The 20,169-nt window shown below is 45.5% G+C and overlaps 1 protein-coding gene across 6 annotated transcripts in view; it reads left to right on the top strand.

Moving 5' to 3' along the window:
• Positions 1-14,253: 14,253 nt before the first annotated feature.
• Positions 14,254-20,169, top strand: part of TPST1 (tyrosylprotein sulfotransferase 1) — a 158,497-nt gene continuing 152,581 nt past the window's right edge. For 3 of the 6 annotated variants that reach the window (XR_015869702.1, XM_088445950.1, XM_088445948.1), the window contains exon 1: positions 14,254-14,397. The gene's annotated coding sequence lies outside the window, so the exon portion shown is untranslated. The remainder of the gene's footprint in view (positions 14,398-20,169) is intronic. The other 3 variants (XM_088445947.1, XM_088445951.1, XM_088445946.1) reach the window with 2 other exon arrangements.

Raw genomic sequence — 20,169 nt, forward strand, 5'->3', positions numbered from 1 at the left:
TTGTATATGAAATTATGAATAGGACTATACGATTGGAAAACAGTAGGCAGCCAGCCCCTATGGTCAGCGTCAGCAACAGCTCCCTCCCTCCCTCTTCACAGTAGCCAGCCGTACTTTATTATTATTTCTTTTTATAACCAACTAGTCCGTCTAACTCACTGAGCTCCCTCCTAACTCACAGCCAGAATGAAAAATGGCGGCGATCGCAGGACCTTTAGAGAATCCAAAACCCGTGAGAATCCGACAGCGGGATGATGACGTTTTGCCTTGATTTCAGTTCCGAGTCAGGCAGGAAAACCCGAGCCTGACTCAGTTCCAGGCTCGGATCGGGGAGGTTCAGATTTCGGAAATCCGAACCAGTTCATCCCTGATACACACACTAACACACACACACGCCGAAATCTGCAACTGCAGAAAACAAGCACGACACTGCGGATTTTTGAAACATAAAAAAGCTTTCCTTCACTAAGTTCAACCTTTCAGGGAGTGGACCTTCGTCCTTAGGCAGTACAAATGGTAATAAAATACATTTTAAAAAAAGGAGGTTTACCTTATACCCCACCGAGTAATGAAAGGGACTCCAGCTGATGCCGGCGTCGGGTCCACACAACCGGGGAGGTGGACCAGTTTGTATTTCCTGAGGACGGTGGGTACACTCCCCTAAACGTTGAAGTAAAGCTTCCTTTATCTTTCAAACACCCACGGTATCGTGCTTGTTTTCTGCAGTTGCAGATTTCGCCTGGATTGTGTATTAATGATTGCACAGGCACGCCGGACCTACATTATATAACTATTGTATATTGTGTACATACATGAAATTCATTTATGTTTCATATACACCCTATACACACAGCCTGAAGGTTATTTTATACTGTATTATAATAATATTGTGCTTTAAATAAAGTTTGTGTACATTGAACCATCAGAAAGCAAAGGTTTCAGTTTCTCAGTCATGCTAAAAATATTCCGTATTTCGGAATATTTGGATATGGGAGACTCAATATATATATATATATATATATACACACACACATACATACATACATACATAAACACACATTTCAGTAGAACAGGAATTAAATACAACTAAAGTAAAAATCCACTTACCACAAAGCTGTTTTGACAAGTGCTGTGGCTGCCTCTGGGCTGAGGAGGGTGTCTGCAGTCAATGTCATTGGAGCGGGGGAGTAATTTTGCTAGCTTGTGCTGCTGTCTTCTTGGGCTTGCCTACTCCAGCTCTTCCTAGAAGGCAGCTGTGGCAAGGTGGGGAGGCAGAGACAGAAGGGTAGAGCTTATTTCCCATTCTTGCTAGGGACCTGGAAGTGACGTGAGGGAGGAAGTGCAGTTCATGCCCATGAAGGCCAGCTAAACAGTAGTCCCCACTTAAACAAGAAAGTTGTCCGCTTGCCACGCTTCGGGCTCGGTGGCACGCTGTGCTTGCCGACATGGTTATATTCCTCCTCTATGCTCACTTAGATGGTAGGGAATGATGCTGGACACTTGCTGATTATGTCAGGGTCCCCTCTGTGAAGGAGTTTAAGACACTACCGAGACAGAAGGAACAGCGCGGGAACAGCATCATACATAATTATGCGGCGTCGTCATTCAGTATCATGGCGCATGCGCACTGAGCAGCACACTCCAGCCAGGGAAGTATTCACCAGGGAGATTACCCTGGCGGCTTCATTGTTCATTCATTTCTTATGTTATTATATGGAGTTGATGCTTGCCGGACGGACAGCACAGTCTGCATGCACGGTTAATCAAATTTAGCTGGTGCGGCCACTCTTAACCTTGGGGCCCGGGATGGGGATACTCCTTGTACTCCCCTGTGGCCAGGCCTGCTGGAGAGCAGGCTATAGGCCTGTTGAGGGACACTGTGATCACTGGCTATAAGTATTGTGCTAATACTGTTGCTTTGTGAGGGGGGTGGTGCTAAGTCCATCCACTCAGAGCTGGAATCATTTGTTAGAGAAAGGTTAGGCTTTTATTTTATGTTGTATCTTTATGCTGCAAATAAAACTATCTAGCAAATACTTGTACCAAGATCCCGGAAAGCTGGACTGGTGTGCTACTAATTTGCTGCTTTGTGAAAGTGCCCCCATCTATTTCAGGAGACAGCATCCTTACCTTACCACTAATATAATATTATATATATATATATATATATATATATATATATATTTTAGATACAGTAGATAGATAGATGTATATGTGCAAAGGCACACGTGGGGTGAGGGGGTGGACGCACCCATGGGGTGAGGGGGCGGAGGCACACATGGGGCGAGGGGGCAGAGGCACACATGGGGTGAGGGGGCAGAGGCACACATGGGATAAGGGGGCAGAGGCACACATGGGGTGAGGGGCATACTTGCCGACAATCGGCTCCAGCCTTCCGGGAGGGAGCTGATTGTCAGCTAATAGCGGGGGGCGGGCCCGGCCATTGGGGGCGGAGCAGGTGGCGGAGCGGCCATTTTGTGTCACACTGGGGGTGGAGCTGGGGGCGGGCCGCACAATCACGTCATCGTGACTCCGCCCCCTCTTGACAATGCCGTGATTTTCGGCATTGTGAAGCAGGGGGCAGGGCCACGATGATGCGATTCTGCGCGAATCGCGTCACCGGGCCACCCGCTGCGGGTATTTCTGTTTTTTTCAGGGGGGAGGTGGGGAGGGTCAGAGACTTCCGGGAGGCTTGCCTGCCTTTCCAGGGGACCGGGAGCGGCACCCGAAAATTGGGAGGCTCCCGGCCAAACCGGGAGGGTAGGCAAGCCTGGGTGAGGGGGCAGAGGCACACATGGGGCGAGGGGGCAGAGGCACACATGGGGTGAGGGGGCAGAGGCACACAAGGGGGTGAGGGGGCAGAGGCTCACATGGGGTGAGGGGGCAGAGGCTCACATGGGGTGAGGGGGCAGAGGCTCACACAGGATGAGGGGGCAGAGGCTCACACAGGGTGAGGGGGCAGAGGCTCACACGGGGTGAGGGGGCAGAGGCTCACACGGGGTGAGGGAGCAGAGGCTCACACGGGTTGAGGCTCACATGGGGTTAGGGGGCAGAGGCCCTTATGGGGTGATGGAGTTAGAAGTACACATGGGTGAAGGGGCAGAGGCACAGGTAGACGGGGGTAGAAATAAAAATAGGAAGGAGGCAAATGCACAGATGTAAAGGAAGGGGGCAAAGGCACAGATGCTTATGGGAAGAGGCACAAATAGGAGGCATAGTCACATATGAAAGGGCAGAGGCCCAGATATAGGGAGGGGGCAGAGGCACAAATATGGGGAGGGGGCAGAGACATGAATGGTAATGGAGCACTGGGACAGACTGTAAAGGGGAAAAGGGCACAGGCACGCATGGCGGCATGGGGAACTTTAATCGTCTCAGTGCACCACTGCTGCTGTTCCACATTGCCTTCTGTGTTGTGCTCAATGCATGCTATAGGCCTGATTTTTGTAGGATGCATGTGGAAATGCAGACGCATCTTGCGGTTTTGAGCATACTGAGCATGTACCAAATAATAATTAAAAAAAAGACGACAATTGTGCATGTGCCTGATCAGGTATATGAAGATCACTTGTGCTTACAGATTAATCCGTCCGTTGATGGACCCCACTTTGCATGAAACTGTCATTTTTGTGTGGTAACTGGGCGGCATGGTACTGCTCTGTCTTGTGGGAGTGTCATGGGCAAATGAGCTGTCTTCTGTGTCCATCATAGCGTGCAGATGGTAATTTAGTACCATTTTCAGATGGATTGTTTGCACCCAGCATTAAGTGGGTACATGTCCAGGTACTAATGATGATGGTTGCGGATGTTAAAACAGTGGAATAGGCTTCCACATGCAGATGTAGGGCTCTTTGGCATACACAGGTGGATTCTTGCATTAGCATAGGGAAGTAAGTGGCCTGCCATGGCCTTACAGAAAAGTGGCCTAGGATGCATGTGACTCAAAATCAGGTCCTATGCCAATGGGAGCAAGGGAGGTGGAGAAAGATAAAGGAGAAGAGCTGGGGGCGGGGGAACTATAGAGGCAGGAAAGCCGATTTGGTGGGGGACCTGTGAGGGGTTCCTGTCTGAGAAGGTCCAGTACATGTACCTACATCATAATTTGGCCATGCAGGCAACGATGATCTGTGAATTGCTTATGATTCACATGATAAGAAGCAGGCCACGATCACTGGTGTCACTGGATCCCCCCAAACATGTGTACCCCACTGATGACGGCCCTGATTACAGCCATGTTGTCCTTAGCTGTGAATCTATGATTCCTAACATGTATGCATATGTGTGGCTGATCTGTACATACAGATGTGCCCAGCTAGTTTGTTGCTCATATCGCGCCATTCAGGCCTCATGTGTCGCACCATGGAACGTTACGTGATGGCTGTACTGTGGCGTACCGTGGTATTCTACAACGAAAGATAAGCCATGGCATGTAATACACTGCTGTACCTCTAGGTGGTGAGTGCCCCACTGATAAAATTTGAACTGCAGTGGGATGTTGAGAGAAATGCTTTCAGTTCAGTAGAGTTCTTTAAAATAACTGAACTTTAGTTGCTCTGTCATTTTGTAATGATTAGTGTGCGTCTTCTGGTCAATGTTAGCTACTGTACGGCTGCTTTATTGGGACTCTGTACAGGAATATGCATCTACTGTAGGGTCACTTTTGGGGACAGGTACTTTGCAGCACAGTAATAGAGATGAGTCCACATACATCTATCCTCCGTGCGCTACATGTTGCTCCACACATAGCGCAGGAGTGCTGTGTGACTCGGTACTTTTATGCATCTTTTTATCCCAAAATGCATCTTATTAGCACAAGCAGCTTCTGCTGATTAAAATGATATGCAGCATGTCTATGTTCTGTGAGCAAGTACGGGTGTATCTGAAAGCAAATCAAAAGTGTTACAGTCGCTATTAGTGTAACGTAACGTTTTGCGTGCAGATACACCCGAACTGGCTCACAGAATATAGGCATGCTGCATATCATTTTAATCAGAAGAAGCTCCTTCTGCTATCAATTCCATGCGCTTTATGATTAACATGTATTTAAAAGGTAAAAAGTCGCACAAAAGACGGTCACGCTACCGATTAAAATGATATGCAGCATGCCTATGTTCTGTGAGCCAGTACAGGTGTATCTGCAAGCAAATCACTACGTTAAAGTATTATAGTCGCTATTAGTGTAACGAAACATTTCGCGTGCAGATACACCCGAACTGGCTCACAGAATATAGGCATGCTGCATATAATTGTAATCAGCAGAAGCTGCATGTGCTATCAATTTGATCTGCTTTATGACTTAGTAGTATTTGAAGGTAAAAAGTTGCATAAAAGACGCTCGCGCTACCGAGTCATCATGTCTCAGTGAAAGCTGTGCATGCCTGTGACCCCTGTGTGAGCCCATGAGACAAAAAAAAATATTATATATATATATATATATATATATACACACACACACACACACACACACACACACACACACACACATGTATACATACAGTACGGGATCCACACACATATTGCACTGTTATTATTTAATACTTTAATACTTTATTACACATTCTTCTACAGCCCTGATTCAATGCCCAAAATGCTATACTATAGTGTACCCAATCATATCTTCTGTCAGTCAATCATCGGGCGCTGATACAGAAAACGCATTGGAACTCTGACGCATGTGCTTTGTAGTTTGGGAAAACTGGAACCTGGTGAACAAAAAGTTGTATTACACGATATGACTTTTTTCCAGTGCTACGCTACATTCCGTTAAGAAACATTCTGTGTGGCGCGCCTGAAGGCTACTGTGTGGCGCGAGATGCATGGCACGCTACATGGCTGTATGGAGCAACAAGCTAGCTGGGCACATCTGACCATGAAAAGATTTACCCATATCTGTTGGTGCAGTGGCGAAACTCCCGGAGACAATGGAGTCACTTGCCGCCGGACGCCAGCCCTGAAGGGGGCACCTGGCTTCATTGTCACCCGGCCGTTCCGTGCACTGCTGAGGAGGAGCTGCATGGAGGAGGAGCGCCGCTGATCGGTGCTCCACCTCCATGACCTGCTGCCGGACTGGTCGAGGACGTGACGTAGCATGTGACCGCTGCGACCCGCCTGAGCACCCCACACACACGCAGGGGGGGTTCTGAGTGAATAGAAACCCCCACCTGCCCACCGATCAGTAACAAACACATCGCTGGCAGCGCCGCCGGTGATGTGTTTGTTTTAGCAGCCAACTCTCATTAGCTGCTTTATCCATGGTTGAAGGTTTATCCGGCTCCCGCAGTGGTGATGGGAGAGATGTCATGTCGTCATGACATTTCTCCCATAGTACCGAGCGGGAGGACAGACAGAGGAGCAGACGTGGCAGGCGCAGGAACGGGGATTCAGTTAAGTAATCTGTGTGTGTTAGGTCTGTAAGGGGCACCGCATAGGGGGGACCCACTACTGTGGGCACTACTGTACATAATGGGGAACTGCATAGGGGGGACCCACAACTGGGGGCACTACATAACGGGGACCCACTACTGAGGGCACTACATAATGGGGCACTGCATAGGAGGGACCCACTACTGAGGGGCACTGTATAGAAAGGGCCACTACTGAGGGCACTGTATAAAGGGCACTACTGGGGGCACTGCATAGGGGGACCACTACTGGGGGCACTGTATAAGGTGCCCTACTGGAGGCACTGCATAGGGGGACCACTACTGGGGGCACTGTATAAGGGGCACTACTGGAGGCACTGCATAGGGGGACCACTACTGGGGGCACTGTATAAGGGGGACCACTATTGGGGGCACTGTATAAAGGGCACTACTGGAGGCACTGCATAGGGGGACCATTACTGGGGGGCACTACATAGGCGGGCACTGTATAGGGGGACCACTACTGGGGGCACTGTATAAGGGGCTCTACTGAAGGCACTGCATGGGGGTACCATTACTGGGGGGCACTACATACCAGGGCACTGTATATGAGGAACTACTGGGAGCACTGTATAAGAGGAACTGCATAGGGGGCGGCGGCAGCAGGGGCTGGCATAGGTGCTGGGGGGGGTTGTAAATTTTAATTTGAGGGTTGGGCACCAACATTTAGCTTGCCTCCGGGCACCTGGGATGAAGTTAAGCCACTGTGTTGGTGCCACCTTGCCACTGCCATCTTCTCATTGATAAGTTGGTAACACCACCTGACAACCATTAACAATGGATACAAATATTGCAGAACTACACCCATTGAAATGTGCTATTAATAAATACTTATTACAATGCAGTCTATCACCACTAGAAACTGAGACATATCTGTACATGTTCTGAGCAGAAGGTCGGCATGCAAATACATGTCTCATTCAATTTACTTTGCCCCAGGCCAAACGATTTAATGTGGACAAGAATTTATAGTATTTCTCTTAATGTAATTGCTTTGAATGCACATAGTACATTATTTGGGAAAACGTATGAACTGTCCAGGAGAAGAATCTGCTTTTTGTTTTCTCTCTGTTTAAATATAGTCTGCAGTAACTCAAAATTTACTATCAGAGTTAGAAATGCTGCATGAAGAAGAGGGCCTCCATATTTTAAAGCAATACAAAAGCCAACAAATAAAATCATATTGGGACAAATATAAAGACTGCGATCTGTGGCAAGAGTGGAGATTTTGGCAATATAACCCCAAAAGATTTAAAGCAGCACATTTTTTGAAGGCAAAGCCAGGTCGCTTTTTTAAGAAAAATATAAGAAATTGACACTTGAAATCTTGCAGTGAAAATTGCAGGCTCATTATGTAATTCAGTGCATGCATTGTGCATTCATGTGTGATTCGGAAAAATACAGAGACAAAACACATGTATAGGTATATATATATATATATATCTATATATATCTATTTCTATATATATATATATGTTCTCATGTGTATATTTTAGAACATGTTCTCATTTTAGATTAGTTGATATTTGTTTGTGCAATTACTTTACACAACATTTTGCCTATGACGGGAATGGGTAACTGGATCACCCAAAGCGATCACAGAGGGCCTGTTTCAGCGGTAGATGAAAATCCCGTTGCGGCTGCGATCTTGTACGAAGAATATGCAATGGCCACAGCCCCTGGGATCTGTATTGAGACGCCCACCAGCGGCGTCTCATGTCCAGTGCTTGCGTACATAGATGCACCATCAGTTGTACATTGGTTGCAGTATCGATGTTCTGAGCAACCCTAGAATGTCCGTTGGAAGTAATCCGCTGTGGCCTTAACCACTGCATATGAATTGCACAGACATGTCCCCAAAACGGTCACAACATGCTTGTTCTCACACTTCCTGTATAAAAGGTGTAATATGATAAATATTGGCCAAGGTTCAATCAATTGAAAATTATCAGTTTTCTGCAGATGTAAGCTTGCTAAAACAGGAATGCGCCCAATTATGTGCAGTCATCACTTGGAGTTTATTATAGAGTCTCTACAAAATGAAATCTTGCTTTTAAATTTGTTTGCAGAATGGTACACATTTTGTCTTTATGCTGGGGTCTGCACTGTGCACACCTGCACTCTCTTGGGAACCAATGTCTTAATGTATGGGCACACTGGTCTGATGACACAGCATCGGATCATCTGCAAAAACATCAGCTATCTGAGCAACCATCAAGTTATGCAGGATGACCAGTGTTTTCATTCTGCCTCAGCATGCCTTGAAAATGGGGCCGACACTCGCTTGTTTCCGCCCTTTGTACACACTGTCTAGTAGTAGGATGGTTCCTCAGTCTGTAGTATATATTTTCTAAGCCATGGTATTTTAAAGCATTCACCTTTAAAATATAAAAAGGGGGCAAAACTTTTAATAGCAAAACATCCCATGCTCTGTAAATAAACCACTGTGATAACAAGTGTCAAACATGGAGAAGGAAGCATGATGGTCAGGGGCTCTTTTGCTGGATCCCGAGTGGGAAACTTGCAGAGTTACTGGCACACTGAATTTGGCAAAGGTCCCGGGCTTGACAGGGAGCCTGGATCCAGAGGATTCCTTGTACGGTCTGCCGATGCCTCCCGGGACTTTTCTTGGCCAATCATAAAAGCCAGCTGTACAGTAGCCATGGTAACTGTGGCCACTGTGCTCACTGGATCCACTATGGTATCTGCTAAGTATGGAGATGGCCAGGATCCCCCCAGATTCAGCCTGCTTCCCAATACAGCGGGGCCAGTTGGTAACCTTGCGCATGGCAGCAGGCCTGGATTCTGGAAAATTTAGTCCCCATCTGCTATAACAGCAGAGGGCCTGATTCAGACCCGCTCGTCAGCGGGTTGATGGTCCCCCACTGCACATGCGCACACCGGAGCCGGCTCCGGCATGCGCGAGACCCGACCAGCGATGGGCACTCCGTCGCTACAGGTCTTGCACCAAAAAGGGGCGGCTGTCGATTGAGATTGACAGCTCGCCCCATTTTGGAGGCAGGCACCGGGGGTGGCTGGTCAAACGGAGACGTTCCCAAAGGAACGCCTGCCATTTGGGGGCGGCCTCAGTAGTGAGCTTCCAGCTCAATTAGAGCCGGAAGCTAACTGGGGCTTGCGATGGACTAGACCCTACCACAAGGGTCTCGTCGCAAGTACGATAGTCGTGACCATCGCCTGGCTGCTCGCAAAAGCTGTGGGTGGTCATATAGAGTTAGGACCCCAAATTGTTAATGTGTAGATAGGCTGTTGTGGGTGGTACACACTCTTAGGACCAAGAACAGTATTGAGCAGCCATGTGGTTGGGGTGGGCTGTTTCTTTGTGGCTAATTGGATTTACTGAGATTGTGACCATTCATCCAGCGAAGTGACAACAGTGCATTCGATGAGTGGAACTGTTTGGTGTGCTATCCCCACCCCTTCCCTTTGTGCCAATTTTATCTGTTGCATCTTGGTGCTTGGCACTAGGGTGTAAACAAAGTCTGAGGCCAGAAATGCCAAAGATGACCATCCACTAATCCCAGTGGGTGTCATCAAGGCATAGCGCATTTTTCTTCCTTTGGAGGATCCGTGAGCAGAACACCTACACCGTCCGAGTTCAACCTGTGTCCCAGGACCGTCGATCAGTTATTCATTGGAAGTCTGATGGTGAGAGTGGCAGGAGGAAAGTATACGACTATACTTGCAACATAGCAGGCTTCCACCCAAATAGCCACCCCTCCACTGTGCCATGCAATACACTCTGGTCTACACCTAGTTGTTTAAAGGCCAGTACACACTAGATAATATATAGTGTGTACCGACATTGTAAGTGTACACACTTTCCGATGTCGCCCCTCATCAGACCTGCATGCAGGTCCGATGGGCGATGTAGCTGACGACACGCGGGAGCGTGCATAGTCAGTGACATTGAGGGTACACACTAGACAATGTGCCGGGATCGGACGACCTATTGTCTAGTGTGTACCCGGCGTAAGAGTTCATCCTACAGCAAGTTAATGACTCAAAACATACCTCCAGGTCAAGTCAAAACTACCTTCCAGGAAAAGGGCAAGGAGGTAGTCTTCAAATCATGGAATGGCCAGCACAATCTCCAAACTTAAGGGGCCCATACATAAGCAATCACAAAAAAAGATTCACAGATTGTAATTTTTGTCCCCAATTTAAAGATTCCCCAACCCACCAATCTGCACCCATACATTACAGATAGCGTTCAGTGATTTGCAGATCAATTTATGCAAATAACAGATCTGCCAATCTTGAAAGGCCCATTATTTTATTAGTAACGATCTGAAAGTCAGCTGATTGTTACTATACGCTAGCAATCAACAGCCAAAATTGGTCTGTGGAATCCAACATGTTGGACAACCTGATTCACTAATTCCAATCACTTTTTGGTCAGAATCTGTGATCTGTAAACCCCATACATTGCAAACATTTTTACACAATCACAATTGATTGTTGATGTATGGGGGCCTATAAACCATATTAAGCTGGTTTAGGATGAACTGGGCAGGATGAAAGTAAAGCAACCTATGAGTGCAGCACATTTGTATGATCTTCAGCAGCAGTGTTAATTAAACTTCCCGAACAATACTTGATTTCCATTATAGAAAGAATGCCACAAGTATTTTAAGCAGTTATATCTGCAAATGGTGACTACTTTGAGGAGTAAAAAATTTAGGTTACATTGCATTAAACAAAATGATTCTAAATTATTATATGATTTAATTTGTCATCTCAAAATATTTGAGTGCATTGAGACATTAAACTGCATAAATTTAAATAAAAACTGGAAAAATTGGATGTTATAAAACTTTTGACCAGAAGTGTATGAACGACATTAACCACATAAATATAGTGATACTACTTCCATTTACACTAGACAGAAATTGTTATTACCAGTTACTTATATAGCACACACATATTCCGCAGTACTTTACAGAGAATATTTGGCCATTCACATCAGACCCTGCCCCAGTGGAGCTTATACCCAACGGGGGGGGGGGGGGGGGGATTCAATCAATTAGCTGCAGTAATTCAGTGTATTGTAATTGATCCCCAGGGGATATTCAATTCGCGCCCAAGGCAGCCTGTAAGTTACACTTAATGGGGATATTTTTCAGGGTCTGATCAGACCAGAAAAGAAATCCCTAATAAGTAGCATGTTAACAGGTGAAAAGACCCTGTTAATGCATAGGTCTGAACTTTTCACGGTTAACCCTCATTAACACATTACTTTAATGGGTGTTAAAAAATGTCTAGAGTGAAAAAGGGGCTTTAACTGAATAGCCCAGGGCATTAAGCCAGAGGCCATCATCCTTTTTCAAACCTGTGAAATTAACGGGTCTTATTGAATTACCCCCTATATTCCTTACCAAGGGCGTACCTATAGTAGGTGCAGAGAGTGTGGTTGCTACTGGGCCCTAGGCTTCCTCTGGGGCCCGGCCCTTTTCCTGCACCGATTTGCATTGCTGTCTCCTTAACTCCATCTTTTCTATTCTCAACAGAGTGCTGCTGCTGCAGGGCATCTGGGCCCAGATCTGATCTAAGCTATGGCCATCTCTAGCTGCTGCCTGCATGTATTGTGATGTCACAATGCAGGTCGCAGCCCTATATAGAGGATGCCCAGCTTACTGGCAGCCATTTTGTAGTGACACTTTGTCCTACATTGATACTCTGAGTAGTTCCTGCTTTATTTAAGCGACTTTGGATAACAACTACTTATAAGGACTCTGGATTACATCTTCCAATAAGGTCCTGAACAGCAACATTCTCAGAAAAAGAATCTGAACAACATCTTCAGGTAAGGACTATATAACTATCTGTCAGACTAGTATTTGTTTGTGAACCCGGTGTCTGATATTCGTCTGTGTTGGTGTCTGGAGGAGTGTACAGAAAGCTAACAGGCCTAAGGAGACCTCCTGGCATGTAGTGAAGAACACTTCCCTGACCGGGAATCGAACCAAGGTCTCGGCGGAGAGATGCCGGATTGTACCCACTAGACGTCGGTGTTGAAGACAAGTTGTTATGTGCAATCAGAGGAGAGTGTGGCAGTAGACTGACCAGACTGATACTGGATTAATACTGTTGACATATAATAAAACACTATTCTTACTGTAACCGGAATGCTGGAGTGGTAGATCTTGGCAACGTATTCACCAGGCTGAAACTGGGTTGTCGCTGTAGTCCAGGATCCAGGAGCACTCAGATGGTAGCAGGACCGGATGCAGTCAAAACACCAGAATGGGTAGTAGGTGAAGATACCAGGAGTGGCATCAATGGTGCAGAAACCAGGAACACTCACCATGCAATGAGAATGGTATACACAGGCGAGTTGCAGGTTTGGATAGCTGGAACAGGTTGAGATTTTCTATGCAGCCAGTGGAATAGCTGCCCCGGGTGTATATGACTGTATATGACAGCATTGAAAAATCATGGGTAATAAAGAGAATTTTGTCAAGATATCAAAAACTAAAATTAAATGGATATGTTTTATCAATATTCATAGAGTTTACAGGTTTATATGAGAAACAGACCAGGGTTGTGATACTGTCACCCTTACCCCTTCAGACACCTCCTTCCATTATATCTGCAATTTTTTATTTAGAAACAATGGGTATAGCTAATTATTTATCTTATATGACGCTGCATGACTTAAGATGGGTACACACGTACCTCTGAGGATCCAACTCCAGACCAGACTATTGATACAATCCTACTGAAGACCTGGAAGCAGATTCAACACCAAATATATGCCTTCACACACACACCTGTCTAATTTTGCAGCAGATCTCAGTTGGTGCAGAGCCAGAGATTGGGGCTGCAACGGGGCCCAGGCCGCCTCTAGGTGTTGCTGCTGTCACTGGCCCTGCTGGCTCAGCCTCTCCTTACTGATACCCTTTTTACACTGGCCAATTTGCCCTGCCAACCTAGGTCACGGTTCAGTGTAAAAGGGGACAGGGTTGGATTCCCGGATCAAGTGACCTGGCAATCCAACCTGGATGATATCACCTCCAAGCATCGGCATAGTAGAAGCCCTGGCAATAACCGGTCCAGCCTGCGGTGTGAACAGGTCTTAAGCCACTGTGACACGGCTTGAAACGGAGTTCAGTGACCCTGGCTGGACTTGTTTTTTAGGAGTGAAAGTTGTATGACCGATTTATTAGTGAATAGTACATTTTCAAACTGTAGTCTTCTGATAATAGTTTTACATGCATCACTAAAGCTAAAGTTCATTATGCAAATTTAGCACCTGATCAGTCTGCTTCTATTTCTAGCGTGTTGCAATGGGATCGTATACGTACGGGAAGCCGGCGGACACAATGCCGACTGCCGTCTTCCAGACTACTTAATCCCGGCGAGGGTTACGGACAGCCGCGCAGGGAGGGGGGGGGCGGGAGCATACGGTTAGGTTAGGTACGGCGGGACTTAGGGTTAGGCACAGCGGTAAATCATACCGAATGCAATGGGATGTTGAGTACAGTGTATGTGAGTGTGACACTGATAATCGGACTATTCGTTTAGTTGGGATGTTAAGTCACAGCTGTATATTGCAGAAAGAACACTCGCACAGACACAGCCAGCTGCTGAGCCCGGTACCCTGCGTGATCTATACTAGGAGCACACACAGCGGAGATGCTGCTGCCAAGTTGCAACATGCAGTCATGCACCGACACATTATTATTGTTAGCCACTGGCGACATTCAGCGCCACGTTATCACCGCCTACTGGCCACTCTGCCAATCACAGTCCAAGACACACCGCAGCCCCCCTTTCACACAGGCCAATGAGCGCGCCGCTGACATCCCCCCTGTGCCCGGCGGCCCCGGCTGTGTGCGCGCGCTGCGGGTTCCCGGCGACGGAGAGAGGTAGAGCGGTGGCGGAGATACATGATGTTGGGGGGAGGGGGGATCGGAGCTGACGGGGGCCGCTGCCACCCCAAGACCGGACTCAGGTGAGCAGCACATCCAGTGGCTTACTGATATTGCAGGCACCTTGCTGCTTGTGTTACGTTGTGTGATTGTGTAGCCGAGCACAGGTCAGTGTTATGCTGCTGCTGTGTATCTGGCTGGAGCAGAGATGTGCTTGGCACCGGGCGTCTGCTGCCTGGCCGGGTGTGGGTAGTAGTGGAACAAGTTAGTTGCCCAGTGACGGGCACAGGCTGTGACTGGCAGTGGGCTGCTGGCTATGTTGGGGCCAGATGTGTATGCGCTGCTCACCCCCCGCCCGCTACACGGTGACTCTCCCCCTCATTATTGTGTATGTGTCCCCTGGAGTCACCCATGTTAGGCGCAGCAGCAGGTTGGCATGTGTCTGTGTGTGTCTCAGCGGGAATTGTGTCTTTTACACCGCACGACTATAACCAATGTCTGTCCCCAGGCTCTGTATGTTCTTATGCCACCTATGTGTGTTACACATGCACCCTTCTCTGTAGTTATTACTTTTAGGTTTGCGACTTTTTTTTTCCCATCCATATGGGTTCTCATTTATTTCTGTAAAACGTCGCTGGAACCTCTAATCTGCCCAATCAAAATCTTCTCCACAGCTACATAATCTGAGAGGAGTCTTAATTATTAAAGGTCTATAATGAAAGCTGCAATCCTGTTGCTGCCATCGACCTCTCAGGATGGTGATAGCAGTGGACGATAGAAAAAATACTTTACATAAAGCATTGTTTTCTGAAACAAATTACATCTTACTATTGCTTTTTTTTTTTTAATAGATTATTAATTTGAGAATGGACCTGGAAATTTAGGTCTGAGAGCATGAAGGATTGGCTGGGAAAAGCGCTTAACTCTGCTTATCATTGACAGCTAGGGGTAAATTTACTAAGATGGGAGTTCTACTAAGAAGTGATGTTGCCCATAGTAACCAGATTCCAGGTATCTTCTAGGTACTAGATAAATGAGAAGTAGAATCTGATTGGTTGCTATGAGCAAATGTGATCCCCTGTATTTTATTTATTACCAGTTATTTATATAGCGCACACATATTTTGCAGCGCTTTACAGAGAATATTTGTCCATTCACATCAGTCCCTACCCCAGTGGATCTTACAATATATATTCCCTACCACATGCAATTTTTGGAGTGTGGGAGGAAACCGGAGTACCCGGATGAAACCCACGCAAGTTTAGGCTTATAGTGTGAATGAAACTCACAACCTCAGTGGTGTGAGGCAGTAATGCTAACCATTACACCATCTGTGCTGCCCTCTATCCTTCACTACCTAATTTTCATGATCTCACTATGACGTGGGTTCAAATGTCCAACTTCAATAACTTTCTTGCTGAATGTTTGGAACACGGGCCACTTTTTAAATAAAATGTAATAGTACTTATGTAGATAAAGAACATTTAAGGGTCTTGCTTATTTTTTTTATCAGGGTTTTCCCCCAATAAATTACAAATCTTGTTGAAATGTTTAGATTGAATTTATCAGAACGATTAAATAATGCTTGTTTGGTGGGATGTGGAGCTTGTTGCATTTAAAAAAAAATTGTCTCTTTAAATGTTTCCGGGGGAAAAAAGAAAATGCTCCAACAGAACGTCGATTTTCAATGGTCTGTAAAACCACTATTTAATTGTCCATAGCCGTCTTAATCAGTCTAGTTTAATTCCAGGTTATAAAACCAATATTAGTGAGTATCCTTGTCCGTCTACAGCTATTTCAAGTTTGCTTTTTAAGCTCTAAATCCTGTTTACAGGCTGTTACAGTATATATACCGTATATTATAATAGGGATGTAGGCAAGAGACCGGCGGCCGCTATGCCGCCGGTTTCCATATCAACAGGGGAATCCCAACAAGGGACTTAAGATAGGTGTCAAAATGCAGATGTCTATCTTAATCCCAACGCCAACCTGAACAAGGTAAGTCCGGGGTGACTTTAGCGTTAGCCACAGGGGTGTGTGGTTAGGTTTAGGGAGCGTAGCGGGGTTAGGTTTTGGGGGAAGGTTGGAGTTAGGCACCCCTAGGGGGGAAGGGTTAGGGTGAGCAGTGGGGAGGGTTAGTGTTAGGCTACAAAAAGGGAGGATTAGAGGGAGAAGGGGGGATGACTTACCCGACCCCTGTCGGGATACCAACCATCGGGATACCGCTGTCAGTATTTTGACAGGAGGCATCCCGACAGCCTGGCATTACATACCCATACCATTGTAACAGCCTGCAGTATGAGATATAATATAGTAGATTCAGTGCTTCTTGGAATATAGTTTACAAGTGCTTGAAACTCCATTGTAGAGATGTGACACAATTTTTCCTGGCTGATGTGTTTTACTGAGACCTGTGTGCCACCCTCACCGTCCTTGTTTGAATGGACTAGTACGCTCTTATTATAGTCCTCCACAGACTCTTCCATCTCTGTGGCATTGTCCCACATTTGTATAAATTATGTTTTGCCATTTGCTGAACCATGGCTGCAAAAGTGCACCTGTTTTCAATTTACTCTCCCTCATTTGCGCATCTTTTTTTTCCCCCCCCCATTTTGTTTAGTTACTTGAGCCTCATCTTGTGTTGGTTTGTGCTCATTAGCACAATAGAATTGGTAAAAGCTAAAGTTTAGCTGCTGATTTTTTAAAATCTGCTATGAATACATGAGATTTTCTGTGTAGTTTGCCATCTCTAAAGGTGCATACACACTAGACTATATTTTACACGATTCACCTGATTTCGACAAATCGTGTAAAATATGTCCAAATCAAGATCGTACAATCACGATGCCGATGCGCGTACCCACGGGTCGTACATCGCATCTTCAGATCTTATCTACAGCAGGCAAGATCTGCCAATCTCGTACACGACGCACTGGAAATCGTTAAGGATCCACGTTCGGTTGTTGGTCAGATTGGACACTTTTTAGCACCATATTGTGTCCCGGAGTGCCGGAGAACAGCCAGGGATAGTTAAAGGGAAATTGCTCACAATATCGCATCGTGAGCACATTGTCTAGTCTAGTGTGACGCTCCTTTAGACTTCGTGATCTCTACAGTAGTTTAGAGACAGATTTAGTAATACCTGTGAGTCAGCGCATATTAAGCTATATTAGATTTGATATGCTTATAGGAGGTTTAGTAGTCCATGTAAAAAGACAAGTCCACTTTAAATTTATTTTAGCTACCATCCTTATATTTTTTTTTTATGTATTCTGTTTTTATTACATTTTCAAATAGGCAAGAAAAGTACAGACATTGCATTTTTTTCATCAAAACTAAATCTGTTCAAGAGAATGATCATATATGGATGCCTACAAAAAAATTAGCAGCATAATACAATTTAAACAATCCAAAAGAAAAAGGACAGATTTAGAAGGGAAATAAGAAGAAGCTGAGGGGCTGAGGGGGTGAGGGTGAAGAGGGGGGAAATTAAAGGGAATGTGTCATTCAATGATGGGAGAAATGCTGTTCACTAGCTGAAGATCACAAGTTACGTGGTAGGCTGTAAAGATGACATATAAAGTACAGATATGGCCAAAAGTTTTGGGAATGACACAAGTATTGATTTTCACAAAGTTTGCTGCTTCAGTGTTTTTAGACCTTTTTGTCAGATGTTACTATGGTATACTGAAGTAAAATTACAAGCATTTCATAAGTGTCAAAGGCTTTTATTGACAATTACATAAGGGGGTCAATCCTATTAGGTGCGAGGTGCGATTTTCATTGCAAATTCGCATAGCGAATTCATTTTGCAATCCAATTAGCAACTCGCACTGATCAGTCAGACTGAATTCACAGAGATGGAAAGGAAAATCTTTATTTTAAGGTTAAAATGTGGGGACCCTGTGCTGAACCCCTTGGACATCCCACCAATGACCAATTAGGCAATTGGAAGTTTCTAATTAGCTTATTTAGTCCAATAATTACATGTTATTTTTTGGGGTAAAAAAAAGTCCTCAAATTACCCCAAAATCAACTTTTTCGTTCGTTTAGGCACCCCAAATTTAATTAAAACATTTTTTAGTTGAAAAATAATAGTTTTTATCTTTTTTTTTTTTTTCTTTTTTCAAGGTGCCCTCAAAGTACCCCAAAATCACCCTTTTTTTTCTAGGTGTTTTTTTGCATTTTTTGTTTAATTTGTTTTAGATTAAACAAAAAAGTTTGATTTTTAGCATTTTCTTGCATTTAAAAAAACCCCAAAACCACAAATCAGCCATTTGACACCATTTCAAGACCTCTGCAATACGCCCTGGCATGCTGTCAATCAACTTCTGGGCCACATACTGACTGATGGCCGCTCATTCTTGCCTAATCAATGCTTGGAGTTTGTCAGAATTTGTGGGTTTTTGTTTGTCCACCCGCCTCTTGAGGTTTGACCACAAGTTCTCAATGGGATTAAGATCTGGGGAGTTCCCTGGACCTAAAATTTCAATGTTTTGTTCCCCGAACCACTTATTTATCACTTTTGCCTCATGAGAAGGTGCTCCGTCAGGCTGGAAAAGTCATTGTTCGTCACCAAACTTTTCTTGGATGGTTGGGGGAAGTTGCTCTTGGAGGATGTTTTGGTACCATACTTTATTCATGGCTGTGTTCTTAGGCAAAATTGTGAGTGAGCCCACTCCCTTGCCTGAGAAGCAACCCCACACATGATTGGTCTCGGGATGCTTTACTGTTGGCATGACACAGGACTGATGGTAGCGCTCACCTTTTGTGCAAAGCAATGATGACTGCACGTGTTTCCTTGCAGGTAACCATGGTTAACAGAGGAAGAACAATGAATTCAAGTAGGGGCTTGCACCGGCCACTTTTCGTGTTTTGGGTCTAGATCTTTCTTCGTGTTTTGGATCTGGATTGGTTTTGCCAAAACACCCTTCCGTGTTTTGTGTTATGGGTTTGTGTTTTGGATCTGTATTTTTTTGGAAAAAAGCATAAAAACAGCTAAAATCACCAGAATTTGGTATTTTTTTGTTCCTACGCTATTATTAACATCAATAGCATTAATTTACACTCATTTCCAGTCTATTCTCAACATCACAATATTGTTTTAAGGCCAAAAGACTGCCCCGAGGTAGCTGGATGACTATGCTAAGCGGCACAAACACGTGGCCCATCTAGGAGTGGCACTGCAGTGGCAGACAGGATGGCAGTTTGTAAAACTAGGCCCCAAAGAGTACATACTGCAAAGAACAAACAGAGGTGCAAGATGGAATTGTCCTTGGGCCCTACCACCCACCCTTATGTTGTATAAACAGGACATGCACATTTTAACAAACCAATCATTTCAGCGACAGGGTCTGCCACACGACTGTGGCTGAAATGATTGGTTCGTTTGGGCCCCCACAAAACAAGCTGGCAATTAATGTGTCCCTGCACAAACTGGCTCTACAGAGGCAAGATGTCATCCTCATCCTCCTTATCCACCGATTCCTCACCCTCTTCAGTGTTGTGTACATCCTCATCCTCACAGAGTATAAATTCGTCCCCGCTGGAATCCACCACCACAGGTCCTTTCTGTACTTTCTGGGGGCTGGTCTTCCTGGAAGAATTGATAATTCATTTTGATGAACATCATCTCCACATTTTGTGGAAGCAACCTCCTACACCTTTCGCTGACCAGGTTCCCGGCTGCACTAAAAACTCTTTCGGAGTACACACTGGAGGGGGGCAACTTAGGTAAAATAGAGGCAGTTTGTACAGGGGCCTCCAAATTTCCTCTTTTTCCTGCCAGTACAGGTATGGACTGTCTGACATGCCTACTTGGATGCTGTAATCCTCCACCATTCTGTCAATGTTGA

This window comes from Taudactylus pleione, unplaced genomic scaffold (assembly GCF_031769625.1).
Source record: "Taudactylus pleione unplaced genomic scaffold, aTauple2 ptg000391l, whole genome shotgun sequence".
Lineage (NCBI taxonomy): Eukaryota > Metazoa > Chordata > Amphibia > Anura > Myobatrachidae > Taudactylus > Taudactylus pleione.